The sequence below is a fragment of the Durio zibethinus genome, chromosome 7, assembly GCF_047325235.1.
Source record: "Durio zibethinus cultivar Kanyao isolate XHJ-2024 chromosome 7, ASM4732523v1, whole genome shotgun sequence".
Classification (NCBI taxonomy): Eukaryota; Viridiplantae; Streptophyta; class Magnoliopsida; order Malvales; family Malvaceae; genus Durio; species Durio zibethinus.
Genome location: NC_143168.1, coordinates 13,310,655 through 13,329,520, shown reverse-complemented (window position 1 = coordinate 13,329,520; position 18,866 = coordinate 13,310,655). Strand labels below are relative to the sequence as shown.

Here is an 18,866-nt window from a genome sequence, read left to right as displayed (position 1 = left end):
TATAAATTAAATAATATCTATAATCTATAACATATATTAAAGCAATCCCATGATTGAGATTACTGGAAAAACTTTTCAATGTCAATAAAAAAATTTGGATGACAAATTAAAAAAAAAAAGATCTCCAAAAGTTTATCATGTCTTTTCCTTTTACCTATTCTTTTCTCCTTTTACCTGTCATTTCTTTCTTCTCCTTCCTTTTCTCCTCTTTTTTTTTTTTTTTTCATTCCTTCTTTTCACTTCTCTTTTTCTTTTTTCCCAACGGAATTTAGGCCTTGTCCAGTTGCCAATCACCACCCGTCTTCTCTTCCACCTTATTTGTTCTTTTCTTTTCTCCCTTCCTTTTATGCCAACCAAATCTTTCTCCAAATAGTCCAAGTCATTCGCTATTCAACTAAAACCACCTTTTATTTTTTTGTTCTATTTAGTTTTTTATTCTTTTTTTGTTGGCTTCCTCACAATTTGTGAGGAGTGTGGCTTTTTCTTTTGTTTTTTTTTTTGTGTGCTTTTTCGATTGTGAGTCTTGTGACAAGTTTTAGGTATGGTAGGGCAAGTATGGCAGTGTTGGTTCTGGTGAAAATTGTGAGTATTCTTCTTTTTCATATTTTTGGGTATGGCATGGACTCTTTATCTCAAGTGATTATGTGGTTTTTTTATCTTCTAATTGAGACGCCAAAGATCTAGTTTCTTGGTTCTTTTTTTTTTTTCAGTGTTTTTCATATTTCTTTTCTTTTAATTTTTAATCTATTTTGACATATTTCTTAAGTGAGTATTTATTTTTTTAATCTAATTAAGACATAAGATATTTGATTTTGTTTATTCTTTGCAGTTTTGTTTCATTTGCCTAATTTGATTTCGTACATGCAAAAAAATGTGAATGAAAATATGCTTTGGGCTTAAATTTGTTTGATTTGTTTGTCTGATTATTTTTTTTATATTTTTGTTTGATGTGGATAAAGGTGTATTTCGAGTATAATTTGGTTTGAATTTGTGTTGTAAGTTGTTTTTATTTTTATGCATGGATTTCTTGTATATTTGTGAAGCTATGGTTTTTAATTTCTTTATTTATTTATTTTTTGTCTTTCTACCAACCATCAATGTTTCTTTTGTTAGTAGGCTTGAAGGAAAAATTTTGAACATGAAATTTGAAAACCAAGTTTTGAGGCAACAAACCTATTAAATTCACTTGTTTAGAAGATTTCACAGCATCCACCAATTCAGTCATTCTAGTAAGATACAACATATATATTTTTAATCTTTTTGCCTCATTTTTCATTATGTTGATATTTCTTATTATCTTTTTGCTTTGCAAATTTGTAGAATGTGGAATATGGTTACTATATGGATGAAGTGAACAAATCAAATATATGTCATATATTTGATCTTTAAACTTATTATCATATTTATGTAATTCATATAATGTGGGCATTGACTTGCCTAAAAATGATTTTATAGAAACATCTTTATGTAAATGAAGGGATCAATTTTGACTTGCTTGAAGTGGTTTGGTTTTTTATCTTCTAAATAAGTACAATTGGTAATTTGTCATATTGAATATATATATAGTGATATAGTTGATATCATTAATATTGAACCAATTGATTTATGCAATCAATGTTGACATTAAATAAATTTTAATATTAATTTTAACACTTGTAATTCTTTTTTTTTTATATTCCCAAATATTATCTCTTTTATAAAAAAAATTGCAAGAAACTAATAAGTTGATTTCACCCCAAAACAAATTAATTCACCCCCTAAACAACTTAATTCAGGGTTGTGCACCTCTTATATGTGGTTTTATATGCTTCAAAGATCTTGGAGATGTTCATTGGCCTTACCATTTTCTTTTTTTTGGACAAGTATACAAATACAATAATTTGATACACAAGAGGTTCTCTTTACTTCTAGGCTACTTATTTAGTTAGTCCCAAATTGGGTCCTTTCTCATCATAGTGCTGTGTTTTGGCTTAAGACCATAGAGCTTATTGTTAGCATAAGTACTCAAGTATACTTGTTGCAATCAATTCAATTAGTATAATATTGTTTGTTTGTTTGAATTTGAAGGGCATGGAATTTAACTATATATTTATGTCTGGTATGAAATTAAGTTGTATGCAGGATCTCAAACACTGTAGAGCATTATTTTATTATGCACGGGAACTAATAAAGATGGAGGATATTATGCTCCAAAGTGGTTTTTCTTATGCATGTATGTTAGTCTCACTATAATTTAGGCAGTGCTCAACATGTTTGTATTAAAAGTGATTGCCTTCATTGACATAATTTCAATTTCGTGGTAGTACAAATTTTACATTTTCTCTCTTTTAAGCTTTTTAGTGTATAAATAACTAAGGTTTGGTTCATTTATGCTCTAATGTGCAATAAAGAAAGTTGGGGATAGGGAAAAACACATTTAGAAACCATATATTTCCCAACAAGTTTGGTTAACTTGATAAGGATCAAATACTTCACTTATAAGGCCTAGATTCATGCACTTTGGGTTTCTAATTAGGTGTCTTGACTTAATAAATAAAAAATGAACTATATTAATCTTCTGTACTCTTGAACTAAGCTTGAGTCTAGGATATTTTTCATTTTTTGTTAGAATATTTAACTCAAAATTATGGTTTTTTATTTAGGTTAGCTTACCTATTGATCAAAATGGTGTGAAGGTAACAAATCTTGCAATCGATATTTGCGATCTTACCTTTAAAGATGAATTCTCAAACAACAGTGATAGTAGTAAAAATGGTGGTTTTCCCTAAAAAGATAAAAAGCCAAAATGCCTGATTGGAGAATCAAGCTACTATTGGTTCTTTGACTTTTATTATTATTGATGCATCATGTCTAAAACATCTGGTGAATCATCAAAATAATTAGCATCGGTAAATGTGGATGCTAAAGCCAAAAATGCTAAAAACACCAAAATTTTCGACTAGAAAGTCTACCTCTTAAACCAAGGTTTTTTTTTTTTAAATGGATATAGTCAAATGGACTGGCTTAAGGTTACACAAACACATCTTAAACTTGCAGGTATATTGTGAAATAATTCCTTCCTAAGACTTTTTTGCATTTATCACACATTCTTTTGAAATTTTGATGCCAACTTCTTCTTTTTCTATATTTCACCATAAATTTTATGTTTCAGGATTGAAAAAGCAATAAGATATAAGGCTTATTTCAATGAGTGAAGTTAAGCAAAACCAAATAGAAGGTTCCATATGGATTATTTTGATAGGATGTGTCTACAATATATCTCTATACATAAACTTTCACCCTGTAAGTAAGGATATGATTTTCATTGCCACTGTCAAAGTTTTAACCTTTGGCCAAATGAACTCTATTCTTTGATAAATTTGTAGTATTGTTAGATTTATTTGGCCAAATTCGATAATTTGCATTTCTCTTAAAGGTCTTTATTCATGCACATGTATATTTATTATTTTCTTAAAGTCTACATGCATATTTAGGTATTGATAATCTACAACAGAAAATGTCACTTGCTCCACCTAGCATAATAATATATTAACTTCAATTTCCCTAAGAATTTTACCATTCAAATTTTCAGATAATCATATGCACCTTTAAATGAGTGCAAATAACTAGGAAAATAATAGCTTTTATGGTGGGCAAGTATAGTTTTGTTACATCAATATTTATGATGGTTTGAGTTTTTGGGGTGCTTATGATGTGGATCCTATAATTATTCTAATTATGCTAAGCTACATTTGACCCGACATTGTAGAAACCTTATTGGTGCTATTGGTTAAACATCATTATTTTATTTGATAACTAAAACAAGAAGAAATACACTTAGTTACCTTTTCGTAACAAAGGAATATAAACTATTCCTATATCTTACTTTAAAATAGTTATTTTAAAGCATTTTCTTTTTTTAACATTTAAGGTAAATATCATTTTGGTCTTTAAATTTTAAATAATATATTAGTTCTTATATTTGATAATTTAAACGATATGATCCTTACTTCAGTCAAATAGTATAGTTTTAAAGAAAAAAAATTACAGAATAAGATAATTGAAGTGATAATATTATAAGTTAAAAGTTAAAAGATAAAATAATTATAAAGAAAGTAAAAATTTGATCAAATTTATTTTCTTAATTTATCTTTAAGGATATTAATTCTTATGTATTTTTTTTTTTTTTTTGTGATACTAATTTTTAAATCAATTAATATTTTTTATTTTTTGAAGAAAAAATTTGTTAAACTACAATTAGACTTACTTATAAATTGAGCTATCAACTAGATCAACAAGTTAAACTCTATTCAAATTGAGTTTTAAACATGAATATTTAAGGCCTAGACTCAACCCGATCAAATTATTATTTTATTTATAATTTTTTATTTAATTTGTATTTTAAAATGTATTTAAAATTTTAAAATATTAATATAAAAATATTTTTTAATATTTTAATTTTTAATAGTAAAATAGGTCTATTCGGGTTTTTAATGGATGAGCCAAATTGAACCTTGAACAAAACTTTGAAAATGTCATCCAAATTTTGCTTGGTTTGTGAAAATTTTTAATTACGATTCAAATAATTAAAATTTTTATTTTCTATTAATAAATAATAGTGTGAAATTTACAATATTTGATTGAAAATTATATACTAATATTTTATAACTTAAAAAACTTGTCTTCTGAAGATATATTTTGTGACGATGAAATTTTATAAAATAAATAACAAATACATGATGAAATATTATATGATGATGTGTAATCTAATTGTATCACAGAAAACAAATAAATTTAAGGAAAAATAAGTAATTTTCATTTTCAAGATACATACTTCTTTTTTTAATACTAAAACTGATTAAAAAAATTTTACCAATAAAATTAAGGGTAAAAAATAATTTTATTTTTATATAATTATCAAAATTATAAGTATTAAATAAAAAAATTTTATCAATACCCCTTTTTGTAATTTTATCTTTAACTTGATGAGTTAGCTTTTGAGATTTTATCGTTGCATTAATAATTTTATTGACGAAAAGACCGCTTTGTTATAATTATAGAAATATAAAAACTAATATATTACTTTTTAAAATTTAGAGATGAAAATGATATTTATTTCAAAATTTAGAGACTATAAAAGTAATTTATCCAAAATTTAATGATCGTTTGGACTTGGGTTTATAGGAAAACCTAGGACCTTGACATCTTATCATGTAAAACAAATTCTTATTCACATATACACAAGTAAATTTATCATCTTGATTGATATTAATCGATATTTCATTCAAAATTTGTGATTATAATATGTCACGTCTAAATTTCATGATAGTTTTAACATATTCAAATTTCATTCAAATTTTTCCCTCAAAATAAATTCAAAACTCAAATAGAACATTAAATATCATTATAGGGTTTCAAGTATTTTGGTAATGTAATTTAAATCTAATCATGTCTTATATATGGCTGAAATTAAAAAGTTAATTAAGATAAATACTACTAGCTATCTGTCCTTGATTTTAACATATTAACTTGAATTTATTATTTTTTTGTATACACCAAAATTAACTTCAATTTCATATGTAAACATGAGACCTAACACATGCTCCCACCATGGTACTTGTGATTAAGCTTTTTAGTTGGTTTTTTTTTCTCACATAAAGGTTTTGGCGATTTGAGTTTTTTATTGGCCTCTACATTATAGTGAATTATTTAATTAAATATTTAAGCTTAAAAAGTTATAATATTATGATATTTGAATTATAAATTTATTAATTAATATGATATTTAAAAAATTATTTATCTACTACATGTTATCATTTAAAATTACTTACATTATAAGTGAGTACCATATTACTTGACAGATTTATAATGTATATATTACATTAAAAAATTTTAAAGTTTTAAATATCATATTTAATATTTCACTATAATTTATGATTTTAACCCTTTTCATTATAATGTTTTCACTGATGTTCTTGGGATGTTGTGGGTTTGTTTAGGGTTTAGAAGATTCTATATATTTTTGGCTGTTTTTAAGGTTTTTTTAAAAAATAATTTTGCATTCACATCTCATATATTGGTTTTGAGAACAAAACAAAAAATAGAGTAAATTATTTTCACAATTCTTTAATTTTAAGATGAATATCTTTTGATTTTTAATCTTTAAAAAATAACATATTATTTCTTATACTTTGATGATTGTAATGAATCGATCTTGCATTAAATGAAGAGATAAAAAAATTACAAAGTAGGATAAGAGATTAATAATATTATAACATTAAGTTTAAAAGATAAAATAACTATAAATGAGAGAAAAGTTCAATAAAATTTATTTTCTTACTTTATTGTTATGGACATTAATTTTTATGTATCTTTATTGTTATTTTTGTACTGTTAATTTTTAAATCAATTAATATTTTTTTATTTTTCCAAGAAAGATTTATTAAGTTGCAATTAGATTTATTCATAAATTGAATTGTCAACTAGATCCACAAGTTAAGCTTGACTTAAATCAAGTTTTGAATATAATTTTTAAAGCTTAGGCTCAACCCAATCAAATTATTATATTATAAATAAATTTTTTTATTTAATTTGTATTTTAAATATATTAAAAATATTAAAATTTTAATATATAAATATTTTTTAATATTTTATTTTTAATAGTAAAATGGGTCTATTCAGGTTTTTAATGGACAAGTCAACCTAGACCTTAAGTAAGATTTTGAAAGTATAATTTAGGTTTGGCTAGGTTCATGAAAATCTCTAGTTACGATCTAAATAATTAAATTTGTCATTTTCTATCAATAAGTGATAATGTAAAATTTATAATATTTTATTGAAAATTTTATATTAATATTTTATAACTAAAAAAACTAATTTTTGAAGAAATATTTTATGATAGTAAAATATTGTAAAATAAATGACAAATACACAATTAAATATTTTATGATGATTTGTAGTCTAATTGTATGTTTTAAACAAATAACGAATAAAATCGAAGAAAAATAGATAATTTTAATTTTCAATATACAAACCTTTTTTTTATTATTCCAAAGCTGAATCCAAAAAAATATTCACTAACAAATTTAATTGTAAAAAGTAGTTTTATTTTTATATAATTGTCAAAATTACTGGTATTAAGTAAAAAAGTTTTATCATCATCTTTTTTTGTAATCTTATCTTTAACTTAATGATGAGTTGACAGCTGGCATTTAATAGCTGTATTAATGGTTTTGTTGACAAAAGAATTGTTTTGTTATGATCATAAAAATGTAAGGACTAATATATCTTTTTTTAAAGTTTAAGGACCAAAATAGTATTCACCTCAAGATTTAGAGACCGTGGAAGTAATTTACCTAAAAGATGTGAGTCCAAGAAGAATAATTCTCCTAACTAGTGTGGAAGGTTGCTGTAACCTTGACAAACCAGGTAGGCAAGTTAGCTTGTGTAAATATCTAATTTTATCAGGAATGTTTGAAATGGATCTCGATTCAAATTCATTTTGGTACCTCAATTCGTTTTGTGTTAAGCCATTAAGGCCTACATCTATTGATTTGCATAAGTTCAATTTAAATTTGATATTACGAGCTTGAAAATCAGGTCCAAAATTTATGTCAATTAGGTTTAGTCCATTTTTTATACTAAGACCCAAATTCACATAATAAGAATTAGTAAATTAAATTGAATTGATTAAAACAAAATTAAAGAAGAAAAATAGAGATGTGTTATGCACGGCAAGACCAAATGGGCCACCAGCCCTTTTTTGCCAGGCCATCCTACCATCTAATCTTAATCCTAATCCTAATCCATCATTCAATCATCATTATAGTTGAAGTTCAACTGCCAACAAGCCCCATCTTACCCATAAGATTTCTACACGAAAAGCTGAAATGGTTATAAAACTAGTTGCCTTCTAATTTGGTTCGTTGAGAATTTTTTAAATATTTTTTTAAATTTGCACATTGTCAATATTAGTAGTAAAGGCTTGAAAGTTTAGATTTAACTTGTCATATGAGATGTACTTGTAGATAGGGTACTGGGTATATAATCTCACATATTTTTTTAATGCAATAGGAATGTCAAGGTCACCAGTTGATTCACAAGTTTCAATTTCAAATTCAATAAAGACATTACCTGTGTTAGTTTTAGGTTGGAGACTTGGATTATGTTGATTTTTAGTGCTGGATTATGTATAGTTGTCTATTTCTTTTTATGGATTTTGCTTTAATGAGTAGACTATCAGTTTTTTTTTTTTTTTACATAACCTTAAGGTTTGAAGAGTCAATAGTTGTTTGAACAGGTTACGTTTCAGAATCTGTACAACTAATAGGTTGGGTAGGTTGAGAATCTAGTTTTGAAAAGCTGGCTGAGAATCTGGTTTTAAAGGGGTTGGTTGGGAAATTGGCAAGTCAACAGTTAAGAATTGATATTTTTGAGTAGTATTCTTCCTCTGAATATCATTTTTGTTGTAGTATGAAAGATTCTAAAAAAAGGTGACATTCATAAAGTTATAAAATTTTTTTGTAATGGGTCAGTAACATTTATAGCCTTTTTAGTTTGGGGAATAACCAAAAAAGATGCATTTTAAGGCGTTAGGATCAAGCTTGTTATGGTTTTGTTGGCTAATAAGAATAAAGGCAATATAGCTAAAGAGTTTGATGAAAATGGAAGAGATCAACCAAGTTTGTTGGTAGGAAGCAAAGAGAGTTTGACAAATTATTTTAAAGTTAAGAACTAGAAAAGGCATTTAGTTAACCAACTAAGTTGTAGTGAGGATAGTTTTTCCTCAAAAAATATTTAACACATTGGAAGTCAATAAGAAGGATCTAATCACTTCTATCAAATGTTTGTTTTTGAGTTTAGCAACTCTATTTTGTTGTAGAGTGTCAACGTAAGAGCTTTGATGGATAATGTTATGCTTAGTGAGGTAAAAGCCAAAAATAAAGTTAAAGCATTCCCTTTCATTGTTAGTTTTAAAGACTTAGATTTTGGCTTGGAATTGAGTTTATACCATATTATTGAAGTTTTGAAAGATTTGGTTAACCTCAAATTTTTTTTCATAAGGAATACGCAAGTGAGTCAAGAATGATCATCGATGAATGTAACAAACTACTTAGAACCTATGATATTATTAACTCTTGATAGTCTCCAAATGTCACTATGAATTATTGAGAAAGGCTAAGATGATTTATAAAAAAAGGCTAGGGTAGGTATTTCGAGTCTGCTTGAAAAATTGATAAATTTTACACTGAAAATCTTTAGAGATGTTATTAAATAATGAGGAAAATACCTTTTAGGTATGAAATATTTAGATGTCCAAATTTATAATGCCATAATATGATAAGGTCATCCTTACTAGTACTAAAAGCTAAGGCTGTACAAGAGTTTTGTGGTCTCTCAAGTGCATCATTTTGAATAAGGTAGAGTCCTTCATATATCCTAACACTACCAATTATCTTCCTCAAGCCTAATTTCTGAAATTCACACAAGTTGAGAAAATATTTAGTGACACAACATCTATCATTCATAAGCTTACTGATAAAAAGTAGGTTACACTTTAAATTAGGAATATGGAGGACAGAGTCAAGTATTATGTCATTTGAAACTACAATAAAACCTATTTTTGCCACATTTGAGAAAGAGCCATCAACAATTTTTATAGTAGAACTATCATAGCAAGGTTTATATATGTTGAAGAAGGATGTTTCTTCAGCCATATAATTTGATGCTCCTGAATCAACAATCCAAGTTTTTGTATTTTAAAATAATCCAAGCTAGTTTCTTTTTTTTTTTCTTTTAGATGTTAAATTTCATTTGGTTGACAAGAAATGATAGGAAAATAGAATAACATATATGAAATGAAATGAACCTATGTGTTTTTAACCTAATCTAGAGTTTGTTGGCAGCTAATCCAAGCTTTGTTTTTTTTTTTTTTTGTTTCTTTTCTTGCATTTTCTTTTCAACCAAACAAAGCCTGTTATGAGAATTCACATGGATCTGATTCTACAACATTCAATGTTTTTATGCATTGTTTTAAACTTTGATTTTTTGTAGAGTCGTTGCTAATATTTCTTTAATTGAAAATTTTTATTTATATTTTTTTATGCCTTCATGTTCTTCTATGTAGTATTTAGACTGGTTTGTTTGTATCATCCCATAATCAATGTCCAACTTTGTTTCAGTAAAAAAAGTTTTGAGATGAATGTTATGTTGGTTGTGGTAATTCTATTCCAGTTTAACTTCTATTTAATGGATTCTATTATTCTACAACAAGTTGATGCAATGTCATATATTAATGATGCTTCGAAAAGTAATAAGAAAATTCTTACTTCCAAAAAAAAAGATAGGGACAATGGAAATGTTTCATACTAGTAAGTGTTTTTACTATTCTGGATTTTGTAAAATTTGTTGTGTGATCAGTGCTGATAATTTTTTTTTTCATTGTGGTATGATGAAAATACATTCAATTTAATTTCTATTGAGCCTTAAACAAAAGCAAAGGGCAAAACATGTTTAACACAAGCATGTGTGGCATAAATATCCTTCAATATGGATTACCTGTAAAGGCAAGCAGGCCATTTACAGTCTTTAAGTGAAAGCCTAGTCGTGATTCAAGGTATAAAAAAATTGAGGTTTGTTAGACATGGAATAAGTTGAAAAATGTTTGTCAAGTCTGCCTTTTAGATCTTGAACATGGATTGCCAGTTCAAGTTCATGATACTATTTTTAGTATAAATGCCAATGATGCTATTTTAAATAGCAATGTGAACAGGAAGTATTTTGCTGAGGAGCATGACTGCAGGATATGTATCTTCGTACTTAACAACTATCTTTTAGTATCATTTTATGAATAAAGTGAAGCTGTTTAAAGTGTTATCTTATATAAAATTTTTCAAGTAACTTCTTGATGATTTTTACTTTATAGAATGCAATCCATTTAATTATCATCACAATAGCTTGAGCATGTAGCATTGAAAACTTGGTGTAAAGATTCTTTGTATTTCTATCATGCACTATTAGAGATTTGCACACTATGAAAGTTGAAATTTTTATGTTCTTATATTTATGTTAGTCAAACCTACATAAGGGCTTATTTACATTTTTTCAATTGACATGTGGATTTTGGCATATAGTTTTTCATTAATGCTGTAATTTTAGCCTATAGGTATTTCAAGTTGCATTGCCCCCATCTTTCATTTTCCTTTTAGTGACCAGCAATTAATTAGTGTTGAAAGTTTGAGTTTGGAATCTTCACTGCTTTTGTATTTGGATTTGTAGTATTTTCAGTTATAACTTACTATCACCTGATGATAAAAATAAATTGTTATAATGTTTATGATCATATGTTATAGCTTTCCTTTTTAGGATTTTGTTGATTTATTGTTGCTATTTGTAGGCCTAGAAATTTGAAAAAAATTGTAAGATATGGTAATGAACACTAGAATTGTTTAGGTGTACTATTTATTTTATAATTATTGTTCCATATTCTGTAAATCTCTCATGTTTACCTTCTCCCTATCTTATCTTTCTTTTCTATACATGGATATATTTAAACTCTATTGATGAGGGAATCTTTTTGTAAAATTAAACTTTTTATTGATAGTGTGAATGAGATGGAGTTTGATGGTTTTTAGTGTGCCTAATTTGTATGTTTTAGAGGGGTATGGTCTCTTATTTCCTTTTCTGTTTTTCTCTTATACTTAGGCAATTTGTGATCTGTAGGCTAGAGCTGGTTTAGATTATGAATCCTCACACAAAAATTAGAGAAAAAAAATTTTGTGCTGCTGGGTTTGAAATTTACAAGTATTGCCCCTGCTTTTGTTCAAATTTATAATTAACAACTACAAATTTTTGAAAGGAAATTTACTGGTTGACTTTGTATTAGAATTTATTATGTTGTAAATTTTAACTTTAACTCTTATCATTTTAACAAATTTTCTTTTATATCAAAAACACTTTATGTTCATAGTTTAAACAAGCTTGTAACATAGTATGAGTTGCCAACTAGTTAAACCTGCATCGCTCGTCCATCGCACACGTCACAAGTTAGTTTGGATATATTACAATATGATAATTCAATAATTACTTATTAATTGATATTAATTAATAAAATCTAGCATACAATAATTTTATTAATCCACTGATAAATGCAACAAAGCTAGCCATGCATGGCATGGCATGGCATGGCATGGTATGGCATGGATCGGGAGCTAATTGTATATAGGTATGTACAGTCGGTTACTTATCTACAAAAGGAGTTTGAAATTTGGTAGTGAAAGTGAGAAAGAAGAATCGATAACAAAAAAAATGGAATCATCGAATCTGGTTTCCGTGCCTGAGGAGACCCTCGAAGAACAGCACCAACAAGAGAGCAAGCGGTTTCAGACTTTGCACCGCTTCCTGATCGTCCTCCCACTCAGTCAGTTCTAAAACTTGCTCGTTTCCAATTTCTATTTTTAAACTGGTTCTTTATATTCTCTCTCGCTTCCTCATTTCATTCGTTTCTTGCAACCTTTTTTTTTTTTGTTCGATCATTTCTTGCTTGATTTTAATTTTAGTTTATGTCTATCTGTTCTTGCATAAATTTCATTTGTGGTTTCGTTGTTTGCGCTTTTTTTTTTTTTTTTTGAAGGAATGTCGAATAAAAGACGCCGAACTTTCGCCTTTTTTTTTTTCCTTAAAATTTTGTTAATTTATTAAATTATGGGAAATTATCACATTTTCAAAAAAGTTGTGCTATTCCACCATAACGTTTCTAAATCATTAATTTTTGTTCTGCTGCTGTAAAAGCAAGTCATTGGCTTTGAGAAGCAAAAAAAGAGAGGAAATGGGAAGAAACATTTGATGATCTTTTCTTTCATTAGTGGTATGCATGCACTCATGTCTGTGATTAAGTTATTTGTTCTGAGATTTATTTTGCATATGCCTTTCTACGTCATCAGATGTTGGTTTTGATTACAGCTATCATACTTGGCATTTCTTGGGAATAAGTTAGTTTCTCAGGTTGGACATCTTACTGAATGCAATCCTCCCTCTTTTTCTTCAATCCTTGTATGGAATAAGAAGTGTTCCTCTGATTGGATATGTCAAATCCTAGATTCATAGAAAGAGATCTTCCCTTCTATTTGTTCCCCTACCTTCCTCTTATCTCCTTGAAGGTTTCTCCTCTGATTTTTTTATGTGAGAATGTATTGAACAAAGTAGATGACAGATTTGTATAAGTAACAAGCCAGAACATTTTGAAATTCAATGTTCCCTTAACCCCTAGACTTTGTATGCAGTCTCTTAGATGGCGCGCGCACGCACACAATATATATATATATATATATATTCTTAATTTGAGTTGGGAGAGATGAACTATTTTTTCTAGATTTTGTTCTGAAATTTTGGTTCAAATTTATATTTTCTATGCTACTTATTTAAGCCTTTGATATATTTATTTTTGCTTTAAAAATAAATATTTTTATAGGAGCTTTCTCAAAAATACTCACCTTTAGATTGGGCGGGCTATTTTGATGGAGAGGTAGATGTCTGCATATCAGACTCAAATGATGTTAGTATTAATTATTTTGGCAGTTCCATGGCAATTTTTCCATTTTCAATAACTATTTACTTCTAATATGCTTTATCATTTTAGGTCTTTCATTTATTTATGGCAGGAAAAGAAGGACCAGTTGTTTTTTGTCTACATGCGCGTGGCTACTCTGGGTATGTTTGATCATCTTCGGCCGATATATCTTCATTCATTTATTTATTTATTTATCATATGTTTATAATACATGAAGCTTGATCCTGAAACCAGTAGAAGAATGTGTTTATATAAGACTTTTCATTAAACCTCTATCGCTAGTATGATTGTTAGCAGTTAGCAAAGTTATATCCTGATAATACTAGGAAATTGCAATCTATATTGTGAGTGTTTAGATGCTGCAATTCATGCGGTAAACTGGTAAAATGGCAGTAAAAGTTAAAATATAATTTTGATAATACTTTTGGGACTATTATTTGTACTCTGACTTGAGATTATAATCAAAATAATGTTAAAAGCTTAGATTTGGAAGCTGGAATGCAAGTGGTGACAAAGTTGATTTTGAGATATTTGCAATTCATTGTTTAACGTTTGTATGGCCTGCTATTCCACAAACAATTTTACTGCATCCATAATAGACCGTGTGGATATGATTCAAAACTATTATTCTTAGCAGTGGAATAAATCCATATTCGAATTTAAGTGTAAATGGAATTAGAGATCTAATAAATAGAGAGAACAATACGGTCAAAAACTATATATAAAGGTTGGTCTTCTGGTAATTAGATTGAACTTAATTACATTAATTAGGTGGGATATGAGGTGATTTACTCAAAATTCAAGGTGACCAATCCAGTGATTAGATCCTTGTGTTTGGTAAAAGTTGGTGATTTTATACGGCAATGATCTCAAATTTTTGAGTAGTATTAGATTTGTATCTTCAAGAGTGATCTAAACTCCATCTAATAGTATGAGAAATTTTTTTCACCAATCTTTAGTGATATGCAAAGTAGATTATGGACAAATTTCTCATTTTAATGTGCTCAATATGTTTAATCCCTTCCTACAATTTCAGTTCTTTGTACATTGCCATCCTTTACCCTTTCGAAATTCTCTTTACTGCCCATTTCAAAACAACATTGCAGACCTCTCTCCCTTTTTTCTTTTTTTTGTTTTTTAGCTAATTTATCATCATATGAACTTGTTACACTTAATTTTCTCATTTAAGTTTTTTGGCTAGTTTGATTTTAAGGGTTACATAGTTAGCAACACAATACCTTAGTAAAGTATTTTGCAAATTGTTCTTTAAATGCAGATTAAGATTATTAACTGTTATAATAGGGCTATTATGGAAATTTTATACTAAATGACCTTTGATTTTCTTTTGATACAAAACACAATTATTTGGTTTCCTACGATTTATGAATATTAAGGGTTGGTTGAGATTTTTGCTTTTGAAGTTTGCTTTTTACTTTTTTCATAACGGATTAGTCCGAGGATTCGATCACCAAATGTAAAACGTCTGAAGTCGTCACCAATCTTTTTTGTTGTAATGTGATTGGCTACCAATCCTATATTTTGGTCTACAAATTCGAGGTTAAGTTCGAAAGCACGATTATGCGTGAGAAATGTTATAATATCTATATAGTGCCCGTCCAAGAACAATACCAATTAATCTTATAAAATTCTAAAATGATCTTATTTGATAGTATTTTACTTATTATTTCATTTATTTATTATATTTTTATTATTGAAAATTTTTAAGTTATTTCTGACACTTTTAGTATGACTTAAGAAATCTCTTCACCTCAAAAGTATTCAAATAAGTCATTTATTTCTTTAAAATGACTCCATCGTCAGATTCATTTCATTATTTTCAAAGTAGATCATAATTCTCTTATACCAACACTTTTGGTATGATTCTAAAAGTATGAAAAAAAAAATCACCACTTGTAACTTCCTCTTAATTTCATCATCAATAAGAATTTTAATTCATCATCAATAAGAATTTTAATCTACTTTGAAACATTTTTATTGTTTATAAATTTATTATGGTAAGTAAGAATTTTGTTGTTCAAATTCTCAAAATATTTTCAACACTTTTCGAATATTACGAGAAAATTACTTGCTTAAGAAATTTTGATAAAATTACCACTCATGGCTTGTATTATTATAAAATTTTACTTATCTTGACAATTCAAGTATTTTATATTTTATTTTTTTTTATTGAAAAGATTTTAACAAATCTTACCTACATTTTTTGTAAAATTTGAAAGAAACTTTTCAAAGAATCACTCATTGTAATTTTATTATTATTGTTATTATTCTTTTCTTTATGTATTTATTTAATTCTTAGTATTTATTCGAAATGAATATCATTGTTGTTATTTTTATGTTTGAAAAAAATTTTAAAATATTTTCAACACTTTTAGAATGTTTTAAAAAATTTCTTTGTGTAAATTTTTTAATAAAATCACTACTTGTAACTTTATTTTTGTTAATAATATTTTTTTATGTTTAAAAAATTCTAAAATATTTTTAACACTTCTAGAATATCTTTAAAAAAAAATTGTGTGAAAATTTTTAATAAAATCACTACTTGTGACATTATTGTTTTTTTTATCATATTTTACTTATTTTTTGTTATTTATTTTTATTTATTCATTATTCTAAATTTTTTTATTTTATTTTATTATTATATTTATTTTAAGATATCTCAAATTGTAAATTAAAAATAATAAAAATAACACAAACAATAATAAAAAAGAGAAAAAAAATAAAAATACCAATTTTTTTGCTGATTAACAATAAGTCAATGCCAATTAACGTGGGTCAATGCTGGTCAACAACAGTGGTCCAATCCTAATTCAAAAATAGTCCAGCCCAGTTTAGTAATGGTTCGCCATAATCTAGTTTGGTTCAATTCGGTTGAATCCAGTTTGATTGAATCAGTCTAAGGAGTTAGTAGTAACTCAAGTCACGAGTCAAGAGCGTAGACCCCAAGTCAAGTTACGAGTTCACACGTGAATCTTCATCTTTAAATGATGCTGTTTTGATTTTTTTTTTTTTGCAACACTATAGAAGGTAGAAAATTTTTTATTTTATTTTTTTCTAGGTTTTCTCTCTCTAAAGAGAGAGCTTGTCTCTTTAACTCTTCAAAAACCTAGTCGATTGTCGCTCTACCCAGATTTTGGCCATGTGCCATCGCACCAACCATCGTTCACCTTGCTTGTGGTCAAAAAAATCCTAAAAAATTCTTGTTGATTCCTTTCGACCTTTTGAATATGGATCCGAACTTCGTTTTGCAAAAAATGGCCTCTAACAATGTAGATCTGGCCTTGGCCTTGAAGTTTCAGCCCAAACTTTTTTTTATGCTTGTTTATGATGATGTGGTTCCCCTTTTAGAGATTATGGTTTTTTATTATTATGTGTTTAATTTTGTTTGTGTTTTTGCAAGCTTTTTTTTATAGTAACTTTTTTTCTTTTTCTTCTAAATTCTCTCCCTTCTTCAGTTTGTGTTCTTGCCTATTGTGTGGATTTATTTATAAAACCATAGGAAGATCAAATCCCATATATTTTGAGATTTAAAGATGAAAAGTGGGATTTATGAAAGAAAAAAATGGTACTTGAGGAAGAAAAAATGGTGGCCACCTGTGACTTCATTCACTAAAATTTAGCCTTTGACAGTTTTGCTGCAAAGTCTAACATTGCATTTAATGTACCAAAGACCCTAAAACAACACTAGAGAAAAAAGATAAGAAAAACAATAAACAGGAAAAGAAAAGAAAAGAAAAATAATAATAATAATAATAATAATAAAATATTAGTTAAATAAACAAAAAGAATCAAAATTGAATTTGGGCTAAAGTCTGATTGCGCCTAATAAAAAATTTAAGATTGGATTAGAAGACAAAATAGGTGTTTACAACTTCCAATAAAATTGGTTTAAAGTTAAAATCTAGTGTTAAAAAACAAAATCATAATTGATTAAAATGAACAAATGATTAAAATTTAACTCTTATTATTACAAAATTAGTTAATTTAAAAGTAACATCCTACAGTTATATCATTACTGAACATAGCATTTCTAGATCACCATAGTGATAAAATCAAAATGGTGATAAAATCACTTTTAAGATCTTGAAAATGATATATAATGCTGTCCAAAATTCATTTGGCTTTGGCTCAAGTGGTAAAGGTGTGGAGTTTGTATAGAGATCTTAAGTTGGAGTCTCACATGTACTACCCTAAAAAATAATCCTCTCTTATCCCTTAGAGAATTTCTTAATACCAACTGTCAAAAGTTTCCTAATGAAAGGAATAACAAAACCCACAACAATCCTAAATCTTTTACATTAACTTGAATACTTACCTTTGATTTAAAAAAGTTTAATCTCAACTATCCAAATTACCCTTAAATATTGTAAGGAAGTTGAATAATCTGCATTATGTATTGTGCTATAATATCACTGAAATATTACTTTGTTAATCCTATGGTAATTTCAATAATAACTTTAGGTTTCTATGTTCAAGTTTCATTCAGGCATTCAATTCTTTAGTGTTGAAAAAGATATCTTAATGTTGAATGGAGAACAAGTTTGTCTTAATCAATTGGATTCCTAAACAACCCTCTTCATCCTTGTTTTTGAGCAAATTGATCCATTCCATAGGAGCCTTAATTTAGTCATGATAGACGTAAAATTTTAAGTATGTACTTGCAATATGTTTTTCCATTGGGAAATTGAGGAACAAATGATTAAATAATTGATATAGACACTTTATGAAATGATAGTCATAATGGCCTATTAGTCTAGGAACTTACATAGAAAACAGCCCTTTCCCTTTCTTTCTTTAGATGTTTAGATCAAAATTAAATTTTGTATGCATATTTTCATTTTAACTGTTAAATATTTCACTATTTTGGTAGGGGAAATTTTCTACCATTATCCTTTTATACTATTATTTCTACCATTATGTTAAGCAGTTCAACAATTCCATGCTAGTTCAAATTGTCTTTGTGTGGAAGTTAGGTTAACTCTTTCCACACTCTTCCTCTTTTTTTCTAAAGAAAAATGAGTGCAATACTACTTTGAGGAAATGTCCTAGCACATATTACGATTAATTCAAGTGCGTTTGATTTTTTAATCAAGTTAGAGACTAACTTCATAGAAAATAGTCCCTATTGACCTATCCCTATGTTTTATTGAATACCACTTCTTATCATAAATTATTTACTAATATGTATGTATATTTTGGCTTTAGTGGCATTTTTTTTCCTTGAAATCCAATCTAATTAATGCTTTTCATTTATGTAGATGGTTAGAGAAGATCATTATTTTGTTTATGCTTTTTATCAAAA

At 27.2% G+C, this 18,866-nt stretch overlaps 1 pseudogene; it reads left to right on the top strand.

Annotated features, from left to right (window-relative positions):
- Positions 1–555: 555 nt before the first annotated feature.
- Positions 556–3,354, top strand: LOC111277996 (cytochrome b5 domain-containing protein RLF-like; annotated as a pseudogene).
- Positions 3,355–18,866: the final 15,512 nt, after the last annotated feature.